General features: G+C 42.1%; 1 long non-coding RNA gene across 2 annotated transcripts in view; it reads right to left on the bottom strand.

The window, feature by feature from the left end:
* LOC133049283 (uncharacterized) overlaps positions 1–12435 on the bottom strand; it is a 248542-nt gene that overhangs the window by 194594 nt on the left and 41513 nt on the right. The gene's annotated exons all lie outside the window — the stretch shown is intronic.

The raw sequence follows: 12435 nt of genomic DNA, 5'->3' as shown, positions 1-12435 counted from the left end.
GGCAGACTCAAACTTATGGCATTGTGCCATCTAAACCTGTCTACCCAAAATATGGTCCACAAGCCACCATGTCATTTCACCTAGAAGTTTGTTGGAAATGCCAAATTTCATGCCCTGAGCATTTTAACAAGATCTTCATGTAAAAGAAGCACTAATCTACAAGATCTAAAATTGAAGGTAATAGAGGAGGTAGGTGTCAGAGAAGAGAGGAAATTTTCTTTAAAAATAGGCTCCAAAGCTTGAAATCTATAATCTTTCAAATGCATTCTGCTTAGCAATGATCTTATTTCCTATTACTTTTATTATGCTAAGAAGTTTCTAGAAGTAGCAGCCACAGGTGCTGACATAGCCGACATAGCCGAGTGCAGAAGGCAGATGCTCCTTCAATTCAGTATTTTATAAAGACTGCCAAATCCAAGCTGTAACCGAATGATTAGGTGGCATTTGATCTGCTCATTTGGAATGTCAGCAAGGATAATGCTTACATAAGCACTATGCTGTCTTATATTGTCCTTCAGTGAGGTACCAGGAAAACAGAAATCCAAATGCAAGTCTATTTTATCATTATGACTGACTGAAAGGGGGACAGAACAGAAAGATCTTAAAATATTTTCTGAACTTTCAATCCATTCAATCAATACATGTGTATATTAATGTGTGTGTGTGTGTGTGTGTGTAATGTTGAGAAAGTCTTAAACCCTGTCCTGAATTAACTTTTCTCTCTAGTTGTTATAGATCCAAAGTCTCTAGATTGTACACAACAATTACTTAGAACCAGAACCAAGACAGATAAGTTCAGTAGAGCCTGGAAGGGGAAAAAAATGAAAGAAAGGTACACGAGCTAAAATTCTTCACCCAGTTCTTCACCCTGGAATCTCTTCTAAACCAATGGCCCAGTGATTGTACCAGCTTTCTCCCATTCCATCTACCCTGATGACCATTGGTACCTTTTGAAAAGAATATTGGGATCATATATTTCCCTTGTCTTATAACTTGATCCTTTAGATGTGTTGGGCAAATTTAAATATTTCATCTTGCCTCAGTAAGAAAAGTTTGTATACATTTTTAACATTGGCAAGAGGCCACTGTGATGCTTCCTCCTTGGTCCATGCATTCATATCCCTGTAATGGCAATATCCTGGAGAGCGTAGGGTTTCATTGCTATCTTCATCATCATGTTGTTTGTTATCAAACTTTTTTGAGAACTTGCTATGATCAGGCAATTGTCTAGGCTCTGGGGCACAGAGGTGACCAAAACCACTGCTCACACAGACCTGACATCCAGGTGAGTAAAACAGATGTTGAACAAATGGAAAATAAATCATAAAGTAATGTGTCTGTGAGTGATAAGTGATCATGAAAAAGCATGAATGTGATGCTATGAGAAACAGCAACAAGGATGCTGTTTTAGACAGGGCGTTAAGTCAGATTTCTCCAAGGAGTAGATATTTAAGCTGAGACCTGAATAAAATAAAGAGGTTAGACCTGTGAGGAGAGACATTCCAGGCAAAAGAAGCTGCAAAGGCAAAGTTCTTTGGGCTGAAGTGCATTAGGCATGTTTGGGAAATTCCTAGGTCAACATCCTGCAGCAAAGGGAGAGGGAAGAGGAGAGGAAATGATCAACCAGGTGCCATCATGTAGGCCCTTGACAAACCCTGAAGGTCATAATAGAATTAAAACAAAAACAAAGAAATCTTTCCTACATTGAGATGATGCTTGAATCTTTCATACACTACATATACTACACTGACAAAACCTACCTACATTACTCAGACTAATCCTCACAGTAATCCTATATATGGGCATCTCATTATCCTTCAAGAAAAATGACACTTAGATTAATGAACATGACTAAGGTCAGACCAGAGAAGGCAATGTCACCCCACTCCAGTACTCTTGCCTGGAAAATCCCATGAATGGAGGAGCCTGGTAGGCTGAGGTCCATGGGGTCACTAAGAGTTGGACGCAACCGAGCGACTTCACTTTCACTTTTCACTTCCATGCATTGGAGAAGGAAGTGGCAACCCACTCCAGTGTTCTTGCCTGGAGAATCCCAGGGATGGAGGAGCCTGGTAGGCTGACGTCTATGGGGTCGCACAGAGTCGGACACGACTGAAATGACTTAGCAGTAGCAAGGTCAGACAGCTACTGTGTTGGACCTGGAATTTGAACTCAGGTCTGTCTGAGACCAGAGGCCATGATACTTTCCACAATTCCACAATGACAGCTGAATCTCTGGAATCAAAATTTATGTACAGTTAATTACTAGAAATACTATGATATTTAAGCAAAACAGACATGATTGTGGTTCCTTCTACATTTAACAAAAGGGTAGAACTATATTCTCTAGTCTTTACCACAATTAAATTTTATTTTTGGTCACATTTTCCATGCTTCAACACAGTAGGATTCCCACTGAATGATCAAAGTCCACAATGATTTTGTACAAGGATTTACATAAATTATTACATAATCAAATCTTTATAACATCTAGTTAACCTCTCATCAAAATCAGCAGACAATAAGCCATCATACACAGCTGTGAAGACATACTTATTTCAGAAATATTTGATACTGGGTACTGAATTTAAGCAATGGATGTTCAAAATATTTGGTAGTTCCTACTTCTTCCTAATTTACATCATTGTTGTTAATTTGTGCACCTGTTTTTCTAAATTTAATCTCACAATAGGTTTTCAAACCTATTTGCAGGGGTTTCCTCAGAAAAGCCCTAGAATCTCAGTGAGCTGGACACACATTTTAATGACACAAAAACCTACCTGATTTTAAAAAATAAAATCTACTTTAACACAAAAATAAAGCAGGTAGGTCTCCCGTCCTCTAGTACCTTCTCTCCCACAAACTGCTAAGTTTCAGAGCTATTCAGGGCTTCCCTTGTAGCTCAGATGATGAAGAATCTGCCTGCAATGCAGGATACCCAGGTTTGATCCCTAGGTTGGGAAGATCCCTTAGAGAAAGGAATGGCTACCTACTCCAGTATTCTTGCCTGGAGAATTCTATGAACAGAGGAGCCTGGTGGGCTACAGTTTATGGGCCACAAAGACTCGGACATGACTGAGGAACTATCACTTCTTTTTAGGAAGCTCTGTTCCATGGGGCAAAAAGTTTTTGTAAGACAAATGGAAAAATTTGTTTTCCATTAGGTCAATGCCAACAATATTAAGCTTAGCAAGACCTTTCTATGAACACGTCAATGAAAGCTCTGTTCACATAGTTTTTTCTTTTGAGCAAAAGGTAGACTTTTCTTATCCTGCTGTTATACTGCAAATGGACATGACATCAGAGGCCATGTAAATCAGGTATAAACTATAAAAGATTTGTATTTATTTTCAGGGCTCTAGTGTTAAAATACTCTATAGTCTCCAATAATTTGTTGAAGTGCAGAAGCTGAAAAAATTCTGGGCTTGTAAAGAAACTGCAGTGTCTAAAACTCTCCAGGAGCACCCAGAATGACAGGGCTCTTAACCAATAAAATGTGAGACACAAGGAACACATTGTCACAACTCAGCAAATAACAAGGAGCAGGTATAAGTATGACATCACTGCAAAACCCTCTCATTGGCGGTTCCTCTGTGTGCTGGTTACTGTTCTATTTGTGGAAGCAGCAGCATTATTCAAATTAACCTTTTCAGGCAGAGGGGAGGAGGGAGGTGGTGAGTAATACGCTGCAGTCTTTTCCCTGAAGGTGATGTGCTCTCAAATTCACTTTACATTGCCTGTGAGCAGGCAAAATAAAAATAAATTCAGCTGTGGCAGTGTTTCACAGGAATAATAGCTGCTGGAATTAGATCAGGTCAGTGCAAAGGAATGGAATAGAAGCTGTTTTGAGTTCAAACAAATTTCTGAATTTTCCCTTCGTTTTTATTCCTTCCCCCCGCCCCCCTTATTATTTCTCCGTGTCTCTTCCTGGACTCAATTGCTGCACAGACTAAACTTGGTATTCCTCCAATCAGCCATTTGGGGGAGGGATTTCTTTGAATACTAATACCTCCAGCCAGTGCCATCTAGCCAACAGGTCAGGTTAATGAATGGTTCTGTGCCATGGTAGAAATACTCAGGAGTATGAAGCTGATGAGATAATTTAATCACATTTACTGTAGTCTGTGAGGAACTGTCATTTTCCATCCTGTTACTGTTATATAACATAGGCCCTCCAGCTACATCCATGATACACAGGAGGGTCCATGCTGTTTTTAACTCTTAGTTCTTTGCTTAACTCGGGAAGCTCCAATGTAGGGGGCAGTCCCTATGCCTGGTCCCCATCTAGACCCGCTTATAGTGGTCTGCACAGCTTTGCTCAAATAAAATGCTTTGGATCTTTGGCTTTATTTCCTTTACATCCTCAAACTTCTCTCTTGTCATCTGTGAAGACCATCTACAATACAAACCATGTAAAATTTTGAATCCTGCTTTAGAGTAAATTGGCAATTTTTTTTTTCTGAATTTTATATTTTCTTTCCTTCTGTTGCCACCTCTTCCTTCCTACCTCAAAATGTGTCTACTTGTCAAAGACAAATTTTAAAACTGCAAGTGAGAAAGGTCTTCACAATGTTGACAAACTATAACATGGGCCACAATCTGGAGTGTTTTGGTCCATTTGGGTTCCTAGGGCTTCCCAGGTGGTGCTAGTGGTAGTGGTAAAGAACTTGCCTGCCAATGCAGGAGACATAAGAGACATGGGCTCAATCCCCGGGTCGGGAAGATCCCCTGGAGTAGGAAATGGCAACCCATTCCAATATTCCTGCCTGGAGAATCCCATGGACAGAGGAGCCTGGCAGGCTACAGTTCATAGGATCACAAAGAGTTGGACATGACTGAGATGACTTAACACACAAACAAATTGCCTCTGACTGAGTGGCTTTTAAACAGCAGAGACATATTTCTCACAGTTTTGGAGGCTGGAAGTCTGAGATCACGGTGAGGTGAGGGATCTCTCCAGGTACAGATTTCTCCTTGTATCTTCCTTGGGTCCTCACATGGTGGAAGGGGCCAGGGACCTCTGTGGGTCTCTTTTATAAGAGCACTAATCCCATTCAGGGTCCCATCCTCATGACTTAAACCCCCTCAATGGCCACCTGAGAATACCATCATCTCTGGGGGTTAGAATTTTAACATACGAATTTGGGGGTGGGGGAGACACAAATGTTCCGATTAAACCTTAGGCCAAAATGGCTTTATTTCAGGCCAGAAACAAGTTGTTACATAAAAAGAGCTGGCTCTTTTTACTTCAAACATGCTCCATGTCCTTAAAGAGGTGTTGACTCTGAGATCCTAGTGAAAGTGTAAGTGTTAGTCACTTAGTCGTGTCTGACTCTTTTCGATCCCATGGACTACAGCCCACCAGGCTCCTCTGTCCATGGAATTCTCCAGGCAAGAATACTAGAGTGGGCTGCCATGCCCTTAATATCAATAATCTTGTCATCAAACATTAATGACAATGGCACCAGCATGACCCTACATGTTACCAAGCCATTTGGACTCTGGGCCTCTGTTTTACCTCTGTAACTTACAATTCCTTTAAATTATCTTGGTCTTGTAGCTGTTACTGGGTTCTGAACAAATCTATACAGAAAATAGTAGCTTGTCTGAGGACGGCTAGAGCACTACAATTTCATCACCGCTGAATAAATAATGCAAGAGAAGGTGAACCTGAGGAAGCCTGAGAAGCAGGTTGGCTGGTGGGGAGCAGGTGTGCGCTGGGGCGATGGGCCGAATGGAGACAGGAAAGATGGGGTGTAGACTGCCGAACTCACTGCCACCCTCCTGAACTGGCCCTGCCCAAGCCCTGGCAGCTTTTTGCCAGGGACCACCGAAAACTGTGGGCTATTTCAGGAGGAGTTGCTGAGACCCCAGGAACGGGTGTCTGGAGCAGTTTTCAGCACGGCTGTCTGTCTGTCGCTGAAATCCAGCAATCCTGTGAGCCCAGCTTTCCCTTTTTTGACTTTTTACACCTTTCCCTGCCTAATCCCAGCCCTTCCTTTGAAAGGAGACTGTTCTGGGGCCAACCTTGGCAAGCCACTCGGGGAGAGACGATCTCAGGGGTCACTGGCTTGACCTGGCGCACCACGCGTCCTTCGCTCACGCAGCTTGAATGCGGCATTGTTCCCGTGCTGAATGAAGTTTTAGAAAATGACTTTCAGATGTTACATTCCCATTCTGGGGCTGTTTTACCCCCTTGCTGTTTATAATCTAATAAAACCCATCATCTTTGTTTGGCTCTGGACAAAAATGAAAAGACTCATAAAACTGCATCCTGGATGAGATGCACTGATATCTGCTGGCAATGCTTCCGCCTAAGACCACCTCCAAATACCTGGACGATTGTCCTTCCACTGGACTTACCTTTTGGATTTGTCTGTTTGCTTCTTTTCTGCCACTGTCAAATCCGCGGGGTTATTTTAGGCGGCGCCCGCAAATGACTGTGACCCTCTTTATCTGAACTCTGATCAGAAAGCTGCCTAGTTCTCCTCCGTTTTTTTTTTTTCCTCCCCCCACTCCCCCCTTCAAACCAGAAAAGTAGCTGCTGAAAGCAGAACAGTTGCCATGGCAACCTCTTGGCAGCTTCCTCAGTGAGTAACAGTGTTGATTTCCCGAGGAGGCCTGGTGGGAGGGGGTGGAGCTCTGAGGAGGGAAAGGAAGGTTACTGTGCACTTAGTTAATATGCAAAACCACTTACGCAGTGCTGGATGCGCTGTGAATAAGCGCAAACAAAGCCACGCTTGATCAGCTAACACGGACTTTGCACACTAGTTGATCTGTCCAAGGAGGCAGATGTTGGCTCCGCAAGAAATTTTGCAGTTGGACAGTAAAGGACACCAGAGGTAGTCCGACAAGAGGTTAAACACTATTTTTGTAATGGCTGGTGAATACAGAAGAAAGGAACAGACCTGAGGTGTAATTGCCTGGCTCCTCTTTGCTTTGTTCAGAGAAAAACACAGCAATCTAAATCCACAGGCATGGTGTTTTCTCAGAAAATCTAACATACTGAAGTTCAAGTTTGCATCAATTAAACTCTATGTAAGATAAACCAATATGTTCAGATATAAGCAAGTATAGCATAATTGGGTTTGTGCTGGAACAAAACATACGGCTCAAGTAGCGTCTTTCACCTCGGAGTTTTCAGACAAAGAAGCAACGGTATAGTAACTTGGGGCTGGAAGTGGGGGCGGATACTGTCTGCTCCTCTCTCTGCTCCTTCTCTCTCTTTCTAACTTTGATGAATCCCTGCTTTTTCCTGGGGGCCGGACAGGTTGAAAACCAAGCCCCCGAGAAAGTACTGGGAAGACTCCAGGGCAGTACAGTCCTGGCAAAGGTCACCTACAGGAGAAATGAGCAGACTGGCTGTGAGCTGAGGAGGCTGCCTGCCAGCCCCTTACCTCTCGGCCTGCAGCTTTGCGTGTTAAAGAAGAGATAGGCGGATGGAGCCTGCAGTAGTGAGCTGAGGTCTGCCCAGCAGGTGTCACTAGGGATTTAAAGCTTACCAGACCTTTGGGACAAGGCCTAGGAAACAGCCTAATAATGATTAATGAAGCTTACTTTAAAATATTTTTGAGAGGTTAGATGGGACGTAATTCCAAGGTGTTCTCCTTCCAAGGGGCATTGAAACAATAGCTGCAACTTGGTTTAAATGATTCCTGAACAATGGTCTCCAAGGTTCTCTCTCCATTTCTGAGCCCCCATTCCAAAAACCGCCATGGCCTTGAACACACTGAATCCAACACAGTGGGGAAGTTACCCCACAAAGCCAAAGCAAGTGCAGAAAATGATGACTACGGTAGTGTCCCATTTACAAAGTCAGCTTCCAGGTCTTAACACCACAGATGTTGATTTTGTGAGTCATCTCAGGGCTAAGATCAGAGTTCACTGTATAAATGCAGATGCCCCCAGGAGTCACTGTGAATGTGAGGTCAGCTTGTATTTTATCAACGTGAATATTGTTAACAAAGTCATATAAAGACTATCTCTACTTTTAAAAAACTGCATATACGATGGTATCTCCTGAATACTTTTTTTTTTTACTGTTTTTGTCTTTGTCTGCCTGGAAGTTCAATGTTACATTGCATCATGAATTTCAGTAGCTTCCCAGACTTAGAGTTGCTTGTATAATTTTTCCTCCATTCATTTCACATTCCAGTAATGGCCTCCTACCTTGTTTTAATCAGTTTATAGCTTCAATGTATTTGTACTTTTCAACTGTGCATATCCCCTCACATCCATTTTGGTGTGATATACCCATTTAGAAGGGAGAGAAGGAGGAGGAAAGAGGGTAAAGAGAGAGGAAAAGGAAGAAATAACACAACTCTGTTGTTAACACTCAACATCTTATGATAAACTCGTTCATTGCATTTATCTTGTTACCCTTTGCAAGGTGGAGAAGGGGAGCTAGAGTAGTGATTTTTGGGGAACTCAGCTTGACTGTGCACAAGAGGCCTCCTTGTGCCTGAGAAAATAACTTACACACTCTGGGCATCTGAACTGGGAGAAGAAGTGTGAACGGACAAAAGAAGTACACCTGTTTCTGGGGTTGGCTGAGAATTATTGGAGAGTGTTTATCTTTCTTTTAAATTACAAAGCATCATTCTGTGCAGTTTTTTAAAGAAGCTCATCAAATTTTATTAAACATTTGGATACAGATTTAATGTATCTGATTCTCTCAAACACTTCAAATTCTCAACATCAGATCTACAGTCAGTGTTCATTGCAGGAAACAGAAACACTCTAGGTGTTTTAAAATTCTCCAGGCAAGAATACTGGATCGGGTTGCCATTTCCTTCTCCAGAGGATCTTCCCGACCCAGGGGTCAAACCTGCACCTCCTGCATTGGCAGGTGGATTCTTTACCACTGAGCCAAATGGGAAGCCCATACAGGATTTAGGTACTGACAAAATTGTTGGAAGAAATGGAGGAGTGGGCTCAAGGTGCACCTGTAGGTATAACTCATGTGTAATTTTACTTGCAAACCAAATGAAATTTCTGCCAAATAGACATAACTCCTCCCATCTCACAGATGAGAGAAACTGAGGTTCAGGGGATGCTATCCTGTAACAGCCACAGGGCATTATATAACAGAGTCAGGATGAGGAACTAGCCCTGTGCTCACATTTCTGCTATTGATAACTCCAGCCTGGAGAGAATGAAAGAAAACCACAGGACACACAGCGACATCATGCAGAAAAATGCCCTGTGTTCTCTTCTTCCTCCTGGGGATGCCCCATCACACAATACCACCAAGGAAACTCTCCCACAGATTAAAAATGCCAGTCTGCAGTGATGCAATTGTGGCAGAATTTCATTACCTTCTTAGTCAGTCATTATATTTATTTCTGTTTCATGAGGGAAGGAATAAATGACTTCAGCAATATTGATGTCTACAGGCCCATTTTCTAACCACAACTCTAACCATTCTCTAATCACTTAACTGATGTTGTTTTAATGAGAGCTATTGTTATTATACATTATTAATAAAGGGCCACCATTGCTATTAATATCACTTAGGGAAGATTCTATAAAGAGCTTTGAGACTGCAGATGCAATTAACAAGAGGCCAAATTCTCCATGGTGTGAAAAATATCAGATAGGGTTGGTGACACATTTGATCTTATAAAAGTGTTAAGGGGGTCATAAGTGGATTTCACATGCCCAAAAGAAAAACCATGAACTCCACAAAGATTGATGTATGTGATAACTTCTCCTCCATAGAGGAGAAAGTTGATGAGCTGAAAGGGACTTTCATAAACCTCTGATCTCATGACCATGACAATGGAATGTATGGATATAGCACGTCATATTTCAGGGACTTTGTGCTTATCTGAAAGGTCAAACTCATGATGGATAAAAACAAATATTTACACTTTAAAATAAGGATGTTGGATAATTCTATGACATAGTCTAAATAAACCGTGAAGCCCTTCATTCTCATAGGCTTCATAGTATATCCAAGCGCTGAGAACTCCAGTGTGGGGCAAAGACCCCTTACCCATGTCTTCCTTTCAATCATATTTCCTCTGAAAGTCCTTCCCAGACCCCCAAAGCTGCCATTGCTTACCAGGCTCAGAGATGTAGGATCACTCTGTCTCTCTGTTGGGAAGGGCTGAATTAGAAGCAACTTGAGCACAGAAGGACAGAGCCTCGGCTTCTGAGTCTCCTATCCCATAAATGGAAAAGGAAGACTGGGCTGTGGTCTCATCCCCATCAAGGTAAGCATGGAGTTCTGCATGCTAACAAAGAGATCACCTTAGCAGAGGGGGCCAGTTGACTCATCATCCAGGGAGCCCTGTGTTTCACTAAAAGCATGTGTTCTCTGAGTTGCTATCATTGTTCAGTCATGTCCAACTCTTTGTGACCCTATGGTCAGCTGGGTGACCCAAGGGCAAAAAGGGTGAGTCCATTCACAGTTAAATCATAGGCAGACCTGGACATTTTTAAGGGCTCTGAGAAGCTAACAAAACTTTCAGTCATGTTCAAAGATTATATTTTTTGCCAAAAACCTCAGTCTTACTGAAATAACAAGAATCATTGTATGCTTAACTAGGAATGCATAGTCTTTAGCACAATTATAGATTTTCAAATTCTATAATTTAATCTCACATTGATCAGGTGAGTATCATTATCCCCATTTTAACAGATGTGGAAACAGAGGCCCAAGGTTTAAGAGTGGAGAAAGTCATAGAGTGAAAAATGAAAGAATTTAAAATAAAATCCAAATTCCCCTGACTTCTAGCCTAATGCCTGCCCTACTTATTAACATATGCTCTCTTATTAATTAATGAAAACTCAGAACACCTGTGACAGAGTATCTACATGGAAATGTATGTATCTTGAGTTTATGCCTTGTCTGGAAGAATTGATTTTTCTGATTTATTCTTGCAAGGCTCTTGGGTTATTCCACTGGACTTATTTGCATTTTTATTTGTTTTGCTCTTTTTCAAATTATGGCTCGGCAGGTAATAGCTACAAAGCGTTCACAAAAGCTTTGGATTATGCCAATAATATCTTCTTAGTGGTTTTATTAATCAAGAGAAAACATCCTGTTAATGTTAGAATACCCATGAAGTAACCATTGGAAGGGCTTCCCAGGTGGCTCAGTTGTAAAGAATCCACCTGCCAACACAGGAGACATAGGAGCTGTGGGTTCCATCCCTAGGTTCGGAAGATCGCCTGGAGGAGGAAATGGCAACCCACTCCAGTGTTCTTGCCTGGAGAATTCCCTAACAGAGGAGCCTGGCAGGCTACACACAGTACACGGGGTCTCAAAGAGTTGAACATGACTGAGCTACTAAACAACAACAATAATTGAAACAATATTGTCTTGAGTTTTTGGAAGATACTTTCTAGCTGGCTTAGATGATTTACACAGGTATAATTTTTCTGTGCAGTTTTGTAGTATATTTCCTCTGGAATCTCCAGTAGGTTCAGTTCAGTTCAGGTCAGTCACTCAGTCATGTCCAACTCTTTGCGACCCCATGGACTGCAGCAGGCCAGGCCTCCCTGTCCATCACCAACTCCCGCAGTCTACTCAAATTCATGTTCATTGAGTCAGCGATGCCGTTCAACTACCTCATCTTCTGTCATCCCCTTCTCCTTCTGCCTTCAATCAGGTTGGGAACTAATGTGCATATTATTTTTTAAGGTTGAGATTTTTGTGAATTTTAAGTCTTCTTTTGGCTACTTTTAAACTAATATTCTTGTTAAATCATTGTAACATGTCATCAACAATCAACACACTTGTGTTTTGCTGTAATAAGCTGCACGAACATATTGAAAGTCAAAATATGAGCGTAGAGATAATAGAATACTAGGATGTTAGAATTATAAAATACCACATGAGTCATATAGTCAAAACACACCTGGGAAGGAAACTATGACCCAGAGAAATTAAGCACCTCACCCTCGGTCACACAGCACTCAGGAACAGAACTCAAACTGTCATGAAGGTCCTCAAGCTCTGGACTTATCCTTGTGTCATTACCCTTCCTAGTCATTTTTGGCTTTTTAGTTCATTTTTGTTCTTTGGTTCACTTTTTCTCCTCCCCTATGAAGTTATTATGCTCATATTTCCTTTTGCACACACACTGTTGTGCAGTCACTCAAATTTTGCATCACACGGCCTCTCAGCGGAGGCACCTCCTTCTCACTGAAGTGCAAAATCTTCACATCGTCACCCTGTAGCCCCCGGGGATACTCAGACCATCAGCATTCTTCCTGCCTGAAGGACAACTCCACAGGAAACAATGACAATAATGTGTACGGTTCACACGGAGGGAATACAGAGCTCTGATGGCCCAGATTCATCAGGCACCCAGGTGGCCCTCGTGGGAGAGAACTCCCCTGCCAATGCAGGAGACCTAAGAGACTCGGGTTTTATCCCTGGGTTGGGAAGATTCCTGGAGAAGGAAATGGCAACCTACTCCAGTA

The sequence above is a fragment of the Dama dama genome, chromosome 30 (assembly GCF_033118175.1).
Source record: "Dama dama isolate Ldn47 chromosome 30, ASM3311817v1, whole genome shotgun sequence".
Lineage (NCBI taxonomy): Eukaryota > Metazoa > Chordata > Mammalia > Artiodactyla > Cervidae > Dama > Dama dama.
Note: the sequence above shows the minus strand (reverse complement) of the source record. Positions and strands in the feature narration are given on the sequence as shown.